The sequence below is a fragment of the Passer domesticus genome, chromosome Z (genome assembly GCF_036417665.1).
Source record: "Passer domesticus isolate bPasDom1 chromosome Z, bPasDom1.hap1, whole genome shotgun sequence".
NCBI lineage: Eukaryota > Metazoa > Chordata > Aves > Passeriformes > Passeridae > Passer > Passer domesticus.
Window position 1 is genome coordinate 49,601,570 of NC_087512.1, and position 17,423 is coordinate 49,618,992.

Genomic DNA, 17,423 nt, shown 5'->3' on the forward strand with positions numbered 1-17,423 from the left:
CGGGCTCTGGGGAACTGTTCCTGCAGCTCTCCGTGTCAGATGAAATTTCCTCTGCTGCAGCTCTGTCTACAGGCTCCCCTCCTGAAGACTCAGGGGCAACACTAACATCATCCTGAGCACAAACACAGAAAGAAAGGAACCCAAAGATCACTCACTATTTGGCTGCAATCACATCAGGGATACAAGAACTCTCATTCTCCACTCCCAAAGGACATGGAGCACGGGGGGGGACACTGCCTACATGGTTCACATGACAAGCCTTTTAAACTCGGGATTTGGGTGACCAAGGTGAAACTGAAGCTCTTACAAAATGATCTTTGAGACAAAACATGAACACAGAAAACCAGAAGGCACCAAGTGAGGGGATGTGGGGGAGGTGCCCTCACGCTCTGACCCTGGCTTATCTCAGGAGCTGTGAGAAATCAGCCAGCAGAAAGCCAGGGGCTCTCCTGGCTGCCAGCACAGCTGTCAGCAAGGGCAGAGCTCGCTCCCAGCCCTGCCCTGTGCTGCAAACCCACACGCAAGGCACACATTTCTGCTGGGACTCTCACACCCCCACACACTGCTCAGACAACCCATCACACCGTGGTGCTTTTCGGAGCCCTCTGCTGCTGCCCCATGTGTAGGATCCAGGCAAGCATTTATGCACCTAGGCTCCTTCCAGGATCACATTCCTGACCAGTGGCAAAAATCTGTAAATCAGGATGGAAGGAAAAAAAACCAGCCCAAAAGAAAGGAAAAGCCAGACAATCAAATACTGTGTCAATTCCACTGAGGAAGTCAATGTCCACAATGCAGCACCTGCAAATGCCCTTTGGGTAGACAGATATTCTCACTAGGACCAGTTCCAGAACATTCATCTCTTCTGCAATAGCCCGTCCATCACAATCCTAAAGATTCTCAAGATGGTTCCAAACCTGCAATGTTTCCTTTTGTTATGGAATAAAATGCTTCTGAAAGCTGCTATGTGTGAGTTTACAGAAGACAAAAGACGTCCCACTTGAGAATATGATAGTGGGAAATCCAAAAAAGCCCACTCCCCTCCTTGAGTCTGCCCTGCCTTGATCATAAATGTACTGCAGGCACTGGGTCAGCACATGAACAGACAGAGAGACATTCTTTGGCCAACACGTAGAATAATCTGCACAAGGACAGAGAGCTGCAGCTCCAGCCCAGCCCCACACACGGCTCTGGGAGCGCCCACACGCCCGGCAGGGCTCACACAGCAGCAGCAGCAGCTGCAGCCCAGCCCTGCTTTGCCTTGGCCTTCCCACCCAAAAGAGGCACAGCCCACATCTGCTGCTGGAACAGGCACCTCTGGCATGCCCCTCCCTGCACGGGACACTTGGCCTTCAGTGGCAATTCTCCAAACACTCTTCTCTTCCTTCCCAGCAAACAAAAATCCTGCAAACCATCACCGCAAATGCCCCGGTAGGAAGGATTCTTCCCAGGAAAAGGAGCACTCAAACTTGGCCAACACAGGCTCACAACGCTCATCCTCACTAAGGGGGGGGAGACTGTTTCATTTCCTCTTCTTTTACAAATCTTTCTTTACCAAGAACTATTAAATAACTAAGTAATAACAAAGTAAGTTCAATTAAAGAAGCCTTTGCTTCTCAGCTATGTAACAATGATCAAAAGCTCACAGTCCAGCCCCTTTGCTACCCATCCAATGGAGTTACCTGAGCAGAGGGAGACCTTTCGGGCAGGGATCTCCTGATCTCCCGGATCATTTTCTCTATGGCAAGGCCGAGATCTTCTGGTGGCCATCCCTCTGCCCCAGGTGCGTTGTGTCCTGAGCTGGAGGCCGTCGATGCTGCACAAGCAGCACTGCCAGCTGGAGTGCTGGGTGCAGAAGTGCCCGGGGTGGCTGCAAGAATCCAAACACGTTGGTCAGGCTCCATAATGTGGCTCTGGGACACAGATCTCTACTGCTGCCTTGGATTAACCATCACAGGAAGCATGCAGGAAAAGCAGGCAGAGAATTTTTTGGCAGCCTTCGAGGTGCCGCTTCCTAATAGGCTTGACAATTTCTGACCGAGAATGACAGAGCCTCGTGGAAAAATACTTAAGCGGTCACTTTTCCTGACCTTTTGGAAAAGCAAGGTTTCCTACCTCGTGGGTCGAAGGCCGGGGGCTGCTGCTCCCTGTGCAGCTGCTGGAAGCTGCAGGGCTGGAGCCGGAGCACCTCCCGGTCGAGAGGAGGCAGCTGCCCCCCGTACAGCTCCTGCAAGCGGCTGGGGGGTCCCTCCCGCCCGAGCGGCAGCAGCGGCTCCCCGTGGAGCCCGAACAGTTCGCAGGGCGGGATCCCCAGCACCTCCCGCTGGGCGGGCGGCGGCCGCTCCCCGTACAGCTCCTGGAAGCGGCTCGGCCCCTCCCGCCGGGCCGGCACCGGCCGGTCGCGGTGCAGCAGGTGGAAGCTGCAGGGCGGGCGCCGGGCGAGCAGCGGCCGCTCCCCGGGGCGCTGCTGGAGGCGGCCGGGCCGGGGGCTGCGCAGCTCCCGCCCGTCCGGCAGCGTCCGCTCCCGCTGCAGCAGCAGGAAGCCGCTGGGCGGGCGCCCGGGCGGCAGCGGCGGCCGCTCCCGGGGCAGCGGCTGGAAGCGGCCGCGCCCGTGCCGCCCGTCCGGCAGCGGCCGCGCCCCGGGGAGCTGCCGGGAGCCGCAGGGCGGGCGCCTGCGGCCCTCCCGGCCCGCCGCCGGCCGCCGCCTGTCGGCCGCGCTCCGGCGCCGGAGGCGGAGCAGAAGGTCGGGGCGGTCGCGGCGGAAGCAGGGGCTGCTGAAGTGCAGCCAGCCCCCGGCATCGCCCGGCGCAGCCGCGCCGAGCCAGCCCGGCACCCTGCGGAAGCCGTAGCGGTACAGCTGCCGGACAAAGCTGCTGAACTGCGTGGCCCTGAAGGGGCGCGGCACCGGCCCCGCCCCAGCGCCACCGCCCCCGGGGGCGGGGCCCGGGCTGAGCAGCTCCCGCTCGAAGAGCGAGCGGTCGACGAGCAGCCCCTGGGCGCGGCTGTCCCAGCGCACGGAGCGGACGCGGGGGCTGTTCACCAGGCGCCACAGCTTGGCGGGGAAGGCGCTGGCGCTGAGCCCGGCGGGCAGCGGCAGCTCCGCCATGGCTCCGATCGCCGCCTGTGGCCGCAACGCCCGCGGCGCAACGGCCGCGGCTGCGCCGGCGGCGCGCGGCCGGAGGGGGGCGCTGCGCTCGCGCCCAGCGCGGCCCCGGCGCGGGCCGGACTTGGCGGGGACGAGCGCGGCAGAGTCGGGGCCGCGGGCACAGCGCGGGCGGGGCGGCTCCCGGCGCTGGCCGGGCTCCGCACGGCACGGCACGGAAGGGCAGCGCCCGGCACGGCATTTCAGGGCAATGGAAGCCCGTGGCGAAGGCACTGGGAGCAGTTGCGGGCTCTGTCCCCACTGTGCATCCCGTGCCTGGGTCACCATCGGTGACAGAGAGGAAGGACATTGCTCTGGCTTGGCTGGGGAAAGGATGAGAAGGGGGCATTAGAAAACATTCATTTGGTCTCCTTCTCAGCAGACTGGCTCTTTTTATCTCACCGTGTCTGCCTGTCTTTGGCAGAGTTGGCACATTTCTCGTGATTTAGAGTCAGCTACAGCAGCAGGAAGGGGCAGCAGGTTTGTCAGATTGATTTCAAAGCTAAAGTGCTGCCCCATGGATGGATGCTGCTTTATTCAAGGGATTTCTGGCCTGGAGTTGTAGTGAACTCATGCTGGTGTTTTCCCAAACAGTGTTGCCTTTTTCTTTCCTCAGGAATCCCCTCTTCTTCCCCCCATCTGGGGAGAGTTCCAATGCAAATGCCTCCTGCAGCCAGCTCTTGTCACTGTAGACTGACAAAGGAGATTTCACAATGGAGAGAGACTCCCTAGAGCTGCTGTGGAGAGCTGAAGGGGGAAGCTTTGTCCCTCAGCCTTGAAGTCTTGTTGGAGAACTGCTTGTGCTCTGGGGGACGCACAGCTTTTCCAAGCCCTGCAGGTTCATTCCTGAGCTTCCTGACACGCCACAGACTTTGGGGCTGTCATGTTGGAGCACAGATTTCAGTCTGGGAACTTTTGTGACACAGGGAACAGGATTAGCCCTGCAAGGCCAGGCTAGGGCCAAGAGCAGAAGGCCAGCAGTCTGCATTTGCCCCCAGGGAGCCCTCCAGAGCAAGAAGCCACTCCTGGCCAGGGGCTGAGGTGCCCGAAGCTGCCTCCCCGCTGTGCAGCTCTGCAGAGCCCACGCAGCGCCGGGTCCTGGGCAGCTGGGACAGCCCGGCTGCCCTGGAGCACAAGGAGTGTCCCAGAGAGAAGCTGCTGCCCTTTGCTTTGCAACTGTTTCACAGAGTCCTGTCATGAATCCACAGAGTCTGACATGTTTTTCTTTCTTCTCAAAAATGTTACACAGCTTTTTGAGAAAATTGAGTGATGTAGCTTCCGCTGGTGGTGGTGCTTTTGTCTGCAGGTGAGGGCAGGTGATTTGAACCAAGGACGGAGTCCACTGTTGACATCCTAGCTTTGCCAAGTCAAGAAAATCATTCACAATTGAGCTACTGGTGCTGAGCAGTAGGATTTTTTCCTAGTTTTTGGAAAACTACAACCTTAAGAAACCCAACAGATTTTCCTCCATGAGGATACCAGCAGTAGCATGATACCAGTTTTTTCACCTCTTTTCTGTGTCTTTGGTGCTTTTGAGAGTTCCTCAGTGCCCAGCAGGAATGAAAGGACATGTGATGATGTGATTTAAGAGCTCTGTGTTGTTCCTTGCCACATGAGTGTTCATGACAAGCTGGACAGCCCACTTGTGGCTCTGTCGAGTTAAATTCATCCCAGTTCTGTGCAAACAGCAGCCCTGAAGTGCTGAGGAGAGCAAGGACAGTGGGTGGGTGTGCATGCACACAGCCGGGGCTGACTGCTGTGTGGGCAGAAGGTTTTGGACTGCTGTACATCTTCACTCTCCAGGCTGGAGGAATATATCAAAACTATATGAAATAAAAATATTTATCAAAACATATCAAAATGTATCACACAACACATATGAATTTATGATAAATGTAATTCATCATCTATATACTACATATTATATATTTTAATATAGATACTATAATAAACAGAAGATATAAAATATAGACTTGGTCTTTTTCTAAGCCATTGCCTGTGGGTCATACAGACCATCTCCTGGTGTTACTGCATTTGTGTATTCATTCTGGTACTACTTATTTTAGCATCCATGTCCTTGGGAGTTCCTTCAGGGAACTTCACACAAGGGGTTTCCATCGTTTCAGTGCCTTCAGAACTTGTTCCTTCCCAGTTCTCCAGCCTCCTTCTGGATTTTGGAGCATCTCGGCACTTGTGTCCGTGGCCCTTCCTTCATCCCCAGCCTGCAGCAGTCCCAGTCACTGCTGCCTCCCCCTTGCTGCAGCTCATTTGCCCAAGTGCTGCCAAAGGCAGCGGAGCTGGCTCAGGATCCCTGTTGGCTTCTGGGCTCTGGGATGAGCTTCAGGGGGACACTTGGAGCTCTTCCTAAAGAGCTGCCCGTGGGATGGGGGGTGGATTTGTCCTCTCCAGGTGGCTCCTGCTTGGAGTTCTTCTCTCAGTGGAGTCCTGGAGTTTTCTCAGCAGGCCTTGGCAGCCAGTGCTGAGCCAACGTGTGGCTCTGCTGCCATCCCAAACCTGCGCTGCCCGTGCCCAGCCTGAGTGCAGGTGGGGCATGTGCTGGCCATGGCCCAATCCTGCAGCATTTTCATCTGCTCATGGCTTTGGGCAGCACAAATCTACACTTCTTTCAATAGAAACACTGCATGTCTTGCAAATAGTTACACCTGCACTAGTAATGTACAAGTATGCAAAAAACCTTAAGTTTAAAAATGAAATTTGTTTTAAATTGCTACACTTGTGCTGCCAATGTATAAACATGCAAATATCAATTTCAGTTTAAAATGTAATTTTTTGCGACAATCGTGCTTTGTAAATATATACAAATACCAACTTCAGTTAAAAAAAATATTTTATTGCAACTCTGTACAACTTACTGTACACAAATATGAATTGAAGTATAACAATTACATTTTTTACCTATTACTACAATTGTACAACCCATATACAAATACAGAAACATCAATATCCCTCTCTAAAGAATTTCAGATCCAGAACTAAATAAATACAATATTAGAACTATGCAACTCCATATATATTTAAGTAGAAGTAAATACATATATATCCATAAGAATATATAGATGCAGATATGTATTACATATTTCATTACATATATGACATATATAATATACACATATCAAACCTATCTATAAATATACAAATATCAGTGGACCAATAAAAAAATCCATACAACCCCAGCAATAAAACTACACAGCTACACAACTGTACAAGTATGTAAATATAACTACAGATGTAAACAGATCAACTTACATGCATCAATATAACAATACACATAGACAGATGTCTATACAAATATCAGTCAATGTATGTAAATATCCCTACACTTGTAACTATCCAAGTCTAATTGTACCCATCCACAAACAGAACTAGATCAGGAGGGATTGCAGCACCCCATGTTCCCAGGCTCTCCCTCGGTCTCTTCCTCCCGTGCAGAGCAGCTCTCCTGGACAGGGACAGCAGATGGGACATTGGGAAGCAAAGGGAACACTGAGTCAGTATGGGGACGTTTCCCTTGGCAGCAGCTGCACTTCCATCAGGGAAGAGGAAATGTCAGAGCCTCCCCAGGAGGGTCAGAAGGAAAAGCAGCCGAGGGGCCGGGCTGTGGTGAGCTGTTCACTTCTTTCAGGCATCCCAGTTGCTCTGGGGGAACTCCCTCATGTCACGTTATTGAACCACCTCTGCACTTCCCAAGACTGTGGCCCCCAAATCAAGCAGTATTTCTGTCTCCAGCTGCTTGCACCAATGACAGGGAACGTCCTCTGACAGAGCTGGGGCACAAAGTTACCTTCCACAGCTCATCTGACAGGGCCTTGTTCTTCCTGTGCTTCCTGGCTTTCTCCTTATCTTCCACTTGGAAATTTTACAGCATTTCTTTTTCTTTCCCTTTGATCAGTGCTAAAATGCATGTTTCTCTTCCGAGTTTCAGTTTGTTCAGTGATCCTGTCAAGCGTTTTCTCAGAAGCTTTTATCATGGAATTGAGTGTTAATTTCAAAAGTTTTGGTGATTTTCTGTGTGATTTACACAAATCTCCTGCTAGTTAAGACACCACTTGGGAAGGTACAAAGAGGAAAAAGGATGTTTCTGTGTGTCAGTTCAGCAGTGGAGCATTCATGGATAGATGGAGTGATTAGCTGCATTTTACATGTACTCCTAACCTGAAAGTGCAACAGGTAACTTGGGGAGAAATTAAAGTCAGATCTCTTCTCCTACCAGCCTGTATTCAAATGCAAAGTAAATAGAGCAGAGTGAAAATGTTAGTGCTCAGTTCCTGAAGTGCCTCATTAAGGTGTTCTGAGAGTAATGGAGATAAAATCTGGGCTGGCATTCCTAATTCCCAGACATTCATTGTCAGTTTCATTGACTCTGAAAACAGCAGAGGTGTGCCCACCATACCTTATCAATCCATTTGGGGATGGTGTAGGTTCAGGTTTTCTGAGGCTTTAGCTTTATAGATCTCTAGACAAGGCTTCCAGGACTCTAAATGGCTTTCAGAAATTAAACTTTTCTCCTTTTTTCCTCAATCTTTGCACCAGAAACCTTCAGTGAATGGATTCCACTCTAATACAACTCGAAGCTGAATCTCTCAGCTGCCCCGGCGCGGGCCGGACTTGGCGGGGACGAGCGCGGCGGAGCCGGGGCCGCGGGCACAGCGCGGGCGGGGCGGCTCCCGGCGCTGGCCGGGCTCCGCACGGCACGGCCAGCTGCAAACCCCCTCTGCCTCTGGCTGCCATCGTCCTCCTGCCTTTGCTTTGCAGCACGCCCCCAACCAGCAAGGCAAGGAAGATAAGGAAGCTGCTTCCCAGGCAGTCAGCCTCCTGCAGCTCTTGATGCCTGCGGTTATCCCTGCTCAGCTCCAAGACTTCTCGTTTCTCTTCCATGAACTCCATCAGATTCCCCTCAGGCCAATTCTTCAGCCTGCCGAGGTCCCTCTGAATGTCACAAGCATTTGGGCTATCCCCTGCTCCTGCCGGCTCTGTTTTGTTTGCAGGCTTGCTGAGGGTAAACTGCTCCTCCAGGCCGGCCGTGAATGAAGACATCAAAGAGTATCTGCCCCAGGAGCAGCCCCTGGGCGTCAGAGCAGACGCGACTTGCCTCCAGCTCTGCTTTGTGCCACTGATGACAGTCCTCATCCGTTTTTCAGCCTTCCTGTCTGGGCATTTTGGCAGTTTGTGTTTAAGGATGCTGTAGGCTTTGAGTGTCTCAAAGGCTTGGGTAAAGCTGCGGTGGGCATCATCCATTGCTCCACCCATTTCCATCAATCTGCCTGTCCTAGCATGGGCATCAGGTAGGTTAACCATTACTCCCAATCAACTTCTCCATTTGTATGGAACAGTTTCCAGGATTAGTTACTCCTTCACCTTTCCAGGGGATGGAGGCAAGGCTGACTGACCTGTACTTTCCTGTCCTTCTTACTCTCTTTGAGGACATTCAGTGTATTAGAGCAATTCTGGCTGTTTCGAGTTAGGCAATTCCAGCAAAAAGTAAGAAAAATGAAGCTCTTAATACAGTCTATTAAACTCCTCTTTCTGCTACCATTCTATGCCACAAGAAAGATCTTGCTTTCTTTCCAGTGTTAGGCAAAAAAAAAAAAAAAAAAAGAAAAAAAAAGTCTCATTTACTAGAATGTAAATATGCCTATTTTTCAGGAGACACATAACTTAGATTTTCTTTCAGGATTAGACTGAGATGAAAGGATCTGAGAGCTTCCCGAATTTTTGGATATTTTGATATTTTTGTTGTCTCCAACTGTTTGGAAAACTGTTAGCACATGGTGAAGGTGTAGTGTTTTTGAAAATGCCATTCTGACGTTTTTCATGCTTGCATTGCATATTCATGTACCTACAGGAACTTTTGCAAACTTGTAGCACAGATTCATTACTTTCAACATCAGGAAATGCCAGAATTTGTTTGATCTTTTGCTTTTTTATGTGGTGTTTCTGATTCCCACATTTTTATATGCATATGTATCTTTTTTTAGGATCATGGTCACAGACTCCGTTTTCCTTCAGATCCCAACATGGTCAGTGCCCAGAACAGCCAATGAACAACTAATCAATATTCTTTTTCATCTCTTTTGTTTAATAATAAACTCAGACACCATTGATCTTTTGGGAATCCAGGACAATACTTGTGTGCAAAGTTTGCAGGGAAGATTTAAGTATCAAGCCCTGTGAATTTTCTCTTCTCTCTTTTCCGTTCCCTTTTTCCTTCATCTCTTGCCTGACCTCAGGGCCCCTTCCCTCCTGTCAGGCCCTCTGTTTGTTGCACTCCAGTGAAGCTCTCAGCTGTGGGTTCCCCAGCGTGGCAGCTCCAGTCTTCAAGCAGCAGAACCCAGCTGAGGCTGGCAGCTCAGGCACCCCCTCGGCCAGCTGGGCTTTCAGCTGCCAGGGCAGCACGGAGGGAAAGGGGCCGAGAGAGAGCTGAGGACGCTGCCAGAGCAGCCCTTGGGCAGTGCAGGGGGAGGGTGGCTTGAGCTGCTGCTGAGCCCACTGCAGGTGCACAGGAGGCTGCTCCGCACGGCCGGGGTGTGCCGTCCATCCACACAGAAAGGCAGGGCCAGCAGGCTCTCATGGGGGGACAGTAGGCTCCATCCATACCAAAACTTCGTCAGGCCTGCTAAACCCTCCCTTTGTCCTTCTGTCTGAACGTTGGCAGTGGTTTAGCTTACAGAATGGAGGTTTCACGAGACAATTGATTATAACTTGTAAACACATTTCCATGGGTTCTTGTTTTGCGTGGGGCTTTTTGGTTTGTTGTGGTGTTTTACTTTAGTTTGGGGGTTTTGCAAGTGTGTGAGGCTGAACTGTGTCCCAAAGTTCTTGTGCATTCATGAAGCTGTAGAGTGCCCTCCATGGGAATCTCCTCGGCTACGTACAAGCCCAGAGACCAGCACGTGGCACCTCAGGCCGAGCACAAAAGAGCACAGGACGATCTACAGAGTGCTCTGTAACAATAGGCGCTTTGAGCTGCTGTCCAGTGTGCAAGAACTACATCCCCTCTTCCTCAGATTCTCCTAAAAATGCACACTGTTCTTGTTTTGTATGATGCAGCTCTCTTAAACCCCTACTACAGGGTATCTGCACAGCATTCACACAGATGTTTGCTAAGACAATTCTGTTGCAGCTGAAAAGATCCAGGTACACTGCGCCCTGAGCAATAGCAGTAGATAAATGGACATAGAGAGACTTCAGGAGCAGAAGCAGCATTAAATCCATGACAATATGTAGGTGTGGAAATAGAGAAATCCACCCATCGTTGTGCAGCCCACGCATCTCCACTGGGTTCTGTAGAATGGCAGCAAATAATGCACAGGTATCGAGACCATGACTGACCCAAGAAGAGTAGGGAACAAGTTGGAAATGAGTAGGGGAAAAGAGTTTTGTAGAAGGAAATCATGCTGTGTAGGCATTTGTGTTCTTTCCACAGCATGTAGAACTTAGAGCATGAATATACATCAGATTTAAATATTCCTGTAAAGCCTTAGAAACATTCCTTTACATGTGGTTATTTACACAAACATACCTGTGAACAAATAAAAAAAATCCACAACTACATGTATCATTAAGCTGGATCCTCTGTAGATTCTCACATTAACGCTTGCAAAATTACATGATACTTCCAAACATCTAAAGACTTTTGTCCTCCGTTTGCTTCTTTAAAGCTCACAAAATGTAATGAAATTCTCTTTAAAACTGCAGAGAATGCTGCATGGCTAAGCAAGCCATTATTTGTGTGCTCACAACCATCTCTTCCTTGTCTGTCAGAGTCACTGACACATTAATTGCTTATCCAAACTCCAAACAGTTAATGAGTCACTCTGAAGATGAAATAAATATTAATGAGCCAATTTGAATGGAATTCATGTTCTCTGCCTCTTAAAGCTGAAGGTCTGTATTTATTCCATGTCAGAATTAAGTCTTGATACCTAATAAATGGGAAAACATGAAATATGCCGACTAGGGCACCATGTTTCAAAGGATGATTGCATTTTAGTCTTGTTGGACCAAATCGGTGATCAAAGAGAGAAAGGACTGGTCAATTAGAACCGAGAAAGCAGGTGAAAGAGCTGTCTAGGTCTGGTGCAGCTGGAGTTAAAAATGGAGTGTGTGGGTTTTGAAGTTGGGCAGGGATTCCAGAGCAGATGATTTTAACATAACATTACTAAATGCGTGATCTTCAAACAAACGCCTTGGCAGCAAATATCATGACATCCTTGCATTGAGCAAAGGAAGGGGAGAAGGAAGGCATGGAGTTTTCAGGGGTATCCAAATAAATCCACTTTATTCTGGATCAATATGGAATTTTCATGAAGCCAAACCATGAAGTGGAGGGTTCTTCAGCCATTCAATTTTTTAGTAAAATTCAGTGAAAGATACTATTTTGGAGTGTAAAAACTTTCATGTTGAAAACAGGAGTGTGCTGAGAGATCCTGAAGTCTGAGCCAATGGCAATTCACTGTTGAAAATCCAAGTCGAAAACTTTTCAAATGAAATGACCCAGGATGAAGTAGAAAACAGAAGTCCTTACCTTGAATCTTTTATGTGCCTCTTCTAACTCATTCCTGAAAGTGGCAGGCAAAGAGGATCCCACAGAAATCAAAGGAGCATCAGGGTATATCCCCGAAAGGCAACTGTAGGTGTGAAACGACTTGGGAGTTAGAGAGACATCAGTGAGCCACTTGTGAGTCAAACTGTTAGTGAAGAGCCCTTCTCCAAAGAAATGAGAGCTTCTCTCTGTAGCCATGATATTTTATGAAAAACCCTTTGCTAGGATTTTTCTCCTATTCTAGCTGAGAAGCCTCAGAAAAGAAATGTAAACAATTAACTATCTGATGTCTGTGGAATTGTTTACCAACAGGTGCATCTGTGATTGGTGCATGTTGGTTGTTTCTAATTAATGGCCAGTCACAGGTGCAGCTGGCTCGTACTCTCTGAGAGTCGTGAGCTTTTGTTATTCATTCCATTGCTGTCCGTTCTAGACTTCCGATGAATCCTTTTCTCTCTATTCTTTTCGTATATTTTTAGTATATCATTTTAATGTAATATGTATCATAACATAGTAAATCAACCGTCTGAAACATGGAGTCAAGATTCGCAGCTCCTCACACAAAGCAGCAACCATGTCTCTGGAGGAAGCTGAGCAGCAGGATATTACGGCTCATGTAGCTGGCAGGTATAAAGCAGATAAAGCAGGGAATTTGTGGAAATGAACCCTGGTATTCACTGGTCTCAGAAGGATGAAGAACCCATTTTATCAGACTCTGGGTCTTAGTAAGAAAGGAAGAGACCTCTATTTATTATATCAGGCCCAGCTGTTCATGGTCAGAGGTCGTATCAGCTGCTCAGCAGAAGGCACAGCTTTAACTCCAGCTCATCACACCTGGAGGCAGCCCTGGAAGTGCTCCTGCACCTCAGCTGGTGCCAGAGCACAGGGACACCCGCACACCCTCCTTAGACCCCTGTGTGCCATAAAACTAAAGGCATCTCCCCGAACCAACCAGCCAAAGCAGCACTGAGCACAGAACATGTCACTGCCAGTGACGCCTGCATGAAAGGATACAGAGAAAAGTACAATTCCAAAACGTATTGGGGGCTGAGTATAATACAGGAAAAATTCAGATTTTGGTACTTATCTTCATAAATGAGCATATATACTAGCTCTTTTCCCTAAAGTGTGCTTAAAGAGCCTGCACTTTCCATAGCAGTGTCTTAAATGCTTCCCTTCACACATTCCCAGCTAGCAGAGCTCTCACTCAACCTGTTTTTTCTCTTAAGTGTAAGGAAGGACTTAGTTGAGATGAACTGTGCTGCTTCCTCTGAAAGATACAAAATTATGGAAACAATATCTGCAAAGTCATAGGTTCTTTGAGGCAGGCCACTGGTATGTAAAATAAGGACTGTGTAAATGTAGCATCATGTCCACATCAGATAACACCCAAACCATTTTCTTAGGTTCATGTAAAATACTTTTTGTATCTCCCAGAAATGGCGCAGCCAAATGAGGTTGCGCTTAGAAACAAATGCGTTCCTCACGGTCCAAACGGCCAAACAAATGACAGCTGCCAGTGACACTTTTCCTACGGTCCCGTTTGCCCCAAGCGCGGATAAAAGCGGCGTCCCAGCTGCTGCGCTCATTCCGGCCCGCGGATCCCAGCCTGCCCCGGAGCGTCAGGAGCAGGGATGGAAGCTCAGCAGCTCGGGCTCGATGCCGTGTGCTGCGCTCGGCGCTCCTGAGAGCTGCTGCAGGGCCGGAGCAGGCCCGGCCCGCGGGGAGCGGCTCCTGCTGCGGCAGCCGGGCGGCCTCGGGGCTGCAGGGGCAGCGGCCGGGCAGGGCTCGGCTCAGCCCCGGGCAGCGCCGCCTTCTCAGCAAAGCTCCGTGCCGGCTGCGGAGAAGGGCGGGGGACCTGCTGGAGAGATCCTGCAATGCCCAAATTCAGAGCCCGCGGCAAAGGCCGCCCGGGGCACAGCGACCTTCCCGTTGTCCTGCGGCCTTTTTGGGAACGATGCCAAAGGGGCCCGGGTCTCTCCTGCCGCCTGCGGGCACCAGCACGTTGCAGGGACCTGTCCGTCACAGCAGGGTTAATCCGGGCTGGAGACTGCTGCAAACAGGCATCACAACATCCCTTCCCAAATTCCTCTGTGCTCAGGGCTGTGCCGGACAGGAGGAGCCCAACACCTGGGAAAAACTCCTGCACATTCACAGCAGCCTCAGCAGCCGTGGTTGTGCACACATTGCAGAGCGGTGTGCTTGTGAATTCTCAGCCAGCCTGGTAAGCGTTTCAAAGGTTTCTGCAATCAGTCAATAGATTGATCGATCAATCAATATTTTTCGAGGATTACAAAAATAAGAAATTAGAGTACGAAGTCAAAACAATTGTGTTACGACAACCTGCCTATATCTCAATTGAATTCTGGCATTATAATTTTTGGGAGACAAACCTCTCCCAGTCTAGTACAAAAGTCTTTTCTCTATAGGGAAACACTTTACAAGTAATATTACCACATTTAATAATCCATGGGTTTTTTGCAGGTTCCACTAAACACAGCCTAAAAATATATATAACAGAAAATAGTTGTAAGCCGAGTTATGAAGTTACAAAATGTAGCAACGGCCTGTTGTACCTGTCTGCGTACGTAAACATTTGCTCTCCCATCTGACGGCTCATTCTGCAAATTGCAATAAACAGCTGAATGCTCTCAGCAGCTCCAAGTCCTTCCTCTTACCATCCTGAACGGATGGACAAAATTAGCAATAACCAACATGAACAGCTCTTCACTTCTATTAAAACTTAACTCTTGAAAGATCCGTTTTTATTTTGTGTCTTCCAGGGGAAGCAGACATACCAAACACATGGGAGAACATAATTTTCCACGGTGCTTCTTGGTCTGGAAATTGGCGTGGTCAAGAGCTGCTTTCCTCAGGAACTGGTGGATAATCCCTCTAAGCCTCAAGAGCTGCATAATGAGTAAAGCCTGGACGGACCAACTTGCATTTCACATGTTAGATGGCAATCCTTAAATACTCTGAGCGGTGTTTAATAAAGCAGTTAGAGGATACTGGAAAAACATCCTCTCCTGACTTGATCTGTGATTTGCAGGTAAGGAACAATGTCCGTTTTCTAAAGAGAAAAAGAGTGTTTACATTGAGGAATTCCCTAGACCTGCCTGAGAAGGTTGCACTTCAGAGAAGACAAGGAAGCAATCTAGGGATCAAAAGGAAACTTAGTGTAGAGTTGAGAATAAAAACACAGAAACGCATACTGCAAACATTAACCCTTTTGATACACTGAATGGCTACGACTCTGTAACTTTTATTCCAAGTTGTACAAATTTTCATGTATTTTTTTTCACATTTATTTTTAAATAAGGCTGTACAAATAAAGTAGGGAAAAGCACGAAGTACAGTTAATATTGTCCACAGAGTGCTGTTAAATACAGGCAGAATCAAATAGTGTCAAACTATGTCAAGCAATCTCTGAAGTCTGCTAGTAAGTTGCTGACCAAAAGGAATGGTAGGAAAACCAGAACAAATGTAAGAAAGACAAGACTGGCTATCGCATCTGGCTATCATCTCTAAATATCCATGCATAAGTGCCTTCTATTATGATAAAAACATTTGTCCTGTTCAGGTCCGTGAAAGGATTCTCACTGATTGCAGTGGGTTGGAAATTGCATGCTTTGTGAAAAGATGACAGAGAGAACATTAAAGTGATCTGGATATCCTTTGTAATCAGTCTCTGTTTCCTCCAATAAAAATGAGATACATGCTTATAAATCACAATCATTCCTCTGCTCTCTGGAAGTCTTATTTTGGTATTTCACACCACTCTTCAGATTGAATTTGCTGTTCTCCTTTCTATTCTTCTAGCAGTCACATGAGTAGGGACAAAAGTGCTGACAGTTCACCGGAAAGAGTCAGAAAGTGCATTCCACTTGTGTGGTTGTTTTGTTTTTATTGCTACATCACATCCATGTGTGACCCTCTCCTTAAGTGAGTGTCACTATAACCATTCACACCTGCCAAATATCACAGTGATTCAGGAAAGGGATTCATTTGTTTCAGAAGTCAGACTCCCAAAGTCAGTGCCCTTCACGAAGCTGTGTTCCCACCAATGGAGACCTCCTCAACAAAGCCTCTTGGGTTTATCCTGGGAGTCAAGAGCAGAAATGCCAGCTGAGCAGATCTGCAGCTGCCAACATCTCCTGCAGCCCCTCATGCCTCCGAGCTGAGCTGAATTTTCATATATCTATCTATATCTTTATATATTTATATCATCTATCTATCCATCTGTCTATCTATCTATCTAGCTCTATCTCTATCATCTATATCTATATCTATATATATATCTATATATCTATATCTATATCTGTATTTCTATATATCTATATCTAATCAATATTTATCTGTTTAAAGAAGATGAGTGTACCTTCAGCCTCAGCAGCTCATCTCCTGTACGTGAGACCCCTGCCCTGAACCCCATGTCTGTAGAGGTGTGCATGGGTGTGTGTGTGTGTGGGAGACCTTTTTCCTTCTGGAGCAGCAAATGAGGCACAACATATCCCACAGGGTAGATTAAATTGAACAAGATGCCCACTTGAAGGCACCTGAACCGAGGATGAGATCTCCACCAGCTCTACAGGCAGTTTGGACACCCGGCTCCTATGGAGGAACAGGCACATGGAAACTAAAGTACAGCCCAAAATTATTAAATACCAACAATAATACACCTCCTTTTTACTGGAGGAAATAAGGACCGCAAAGAACATGCAGTCCCACTACAGAAACTTTATGGAGCTGCCTAAGAGTGTTAGAGAGCAATTTTAAGGGGAGATGCCATTTTTTATTTGTCTGTCCAAAAGGACATGTGTGCTCTGCAGGTCTTGGGTGGTATCTGTAGGCTCTTTATGGACATGTTGCATTTAAAACAGTATTAGATGGCTGTGCTGAGACCACAAGAGTAAATTCTAGATACCTGGTTATCAGAGGCTTGGCAAGCCTTCATGTGCAAATCTTGGGGCTACCCAGAAGAGCAAAGACAAAAACTTAGGCAAAAGTGATTCTTGGTTTAGATGGCTTGAAAGAATGAAATGTGAAGAATGTTAAAGCTTTTTTAGTATTACTTTTCCTAGATGGAAACCATAAAATCAGTGATCTAAAATGCCTCTTCCGATCCATGGCTGCACTATCCTATTACCAAGAGCACAAATATTAGCTGAAAGAATAAGTCATGCTGCACGTGGATAATCAAGAGATTTTAGAATGTGGTCTGAACAATAACAAATCTTTGATATGGAACAGCATTGCTGCTGCTGCCTCAGCAACCCCCAGATGAATGAGGAGAATAATTAACTATGCAATGATTAACTATGACTTTTGCTGCCTTTCTAAACAGGATATGATGATACTGGCCACTTGTGTTTACAATTCTGCAATAGCGTTGCTTAATTGTCATTTTATGATTTCTTACCAAATCTGTTATCCAGCTTTTTTCTACTGGCACATTTTCTCCTTTATAGCCATGGCAATTTCAGAGATTTGGTTTGCTCTCAGCAAATTTGCTGCCAGACTGCAAATCAGACCTATGTTTACTTGCAGTGCTGACCGGATCCTGGGAATACCTCGCCATGGCAGTCTGTGTCATTTACAACACTTCCTGATACTTCAGTGACAAAATCAAGTGATACCGGTTCCATACTGCAAGCTGGAGCAATGTGTTTATCTTTGAAGTCTGTGGGCTGAGACTAAAATAATCAGCATTAATTA